General features: G+C 46.5%; 1 pseudogene; it reads left to right on the plus strand.

Moving 5' to 3' along the window:
* The first annotated feature begins 409 nt into the window (after positions 1–409).
* LOC110596636 lies at positions 410–810 on the plus strand (annotated as a pseudogene).
* Positions 811–1,278: the final 468 nt, after the last annotated feature.

A 1,278-nucleotide genomic window follows, 5' to 3' on the forward strand; every position in this document is an offset into this window, starting at 1 on the left:
ACTCTCATTCTAAAACTGCCATGTGATTTGAAGATTTTAAAAACCAGCCGAATTCAGGCTAAGCAGAAATGGGAAAACTCACAGCAAAAGAAAATACAGAGATTTAGAGCTCTACTTTTTCAAGTGTTTATAAAAACAGTTAATATGCTGTATATTTCTAACAGGCTCCCAGGTTAGGCTGATGCTCCTGTTCCATAACCCACACTTTGAGTAACCAGGCTCTACAGCAGTGTTAATGAAACTCTATGCTGGTGGAAATATTCTGCTCTGTCAAATAAGATAGCAACTAGTAGCTATTAAGCTATTGTCCAGTGTGGTTACCAGATGTAGCTATTGAACTCCTGAAATGTGGCTAGTGCCAAATGAAGGAGGGGGATTTCCTCAAACTCCTGGCACAGGAATCCACTGAGGTGGCACCCACCTTGGCTTCCAAATGGAACAGCACATCTAAAAAGGAAGAGTGATGGCGTCCACATCATAAATCTGAAGAGGCCCTGGCAGAAGCCTCTGCTGGCAGCTCGTGCCATTGTTGTCATTGAACAACCTGCTGAGGTCAGTGCCATGTCCTCCAGGAATACTGGCAGTGGCTGATCTGAAGTTGGGTGCTGTCCCTGGAGCCTCTCCTATTGCTGGCCGCTTCACTCCTGGCACCTTCACCAACCAGATCCTGGCAGCCTTCTGGGAGCCCTGCCTGCTGGTGGTTCCTGATCCCATGCTGACCACCAGACTCACCCTGAGGTGTCTGACAGTAATCTGCCTACCATTGCTCTGGGGAACACAGACTCTCCTCTGTGCTGTGTGAGACCTTGACTCAACAACAATAACAACAATAACCAAAACCAAACCAAACCAAAACAAAAACCTGATATCAACTGTCACTCATTGAGGGTTTCATACCTTACACTGAGCATGTTGTATTTTTGGTCAACTAAGAATAACAGGGCAGTAGGTGTTACCCTGTCTTTTTATAAAACTATACACTAAAGGTTCTCCGCGAATATTTCTCATCTCCTCTCTGGAATCACCTTAAAGCACTCATTGAGGACATGCTACCAGCCTCTCCTTTCTTCCTCCAGGATCACAGCCGTGGGAGGCACATCTCCCTGAACCCTCATTCTGGCTATTTCTTACTGGTGAGCAGCCACCTGCATGTGACCGCACACCAAACACATCCAAATGTTATCTTCCCTCTCAGCCCTCAAGTCTTCCACATCCTCGATGCCATCAGGGCCACTATTCCTGGCTGTGTTCCATTAAATGGAGCGATCTTCAGTCCCT

The sequence above is a fragment of the Carlito syrichta genome, unplaced genomic scaffold (genome assembly GCF_000164805.1).
Source record: "Carlito syrichta isolate Samal-C Ts95f unplaced genomic scaffold, Tarsius_syrichta-2.0.1 Scaffold311830, whole genome shotgun sequence".
In the NCBI taxonomy this organism is placed as follows: Eukaryota; Metazoa; Chordata; class Mammalia; order Primates; family Tarsiidae; genus Carlito; species Carlito syrichta.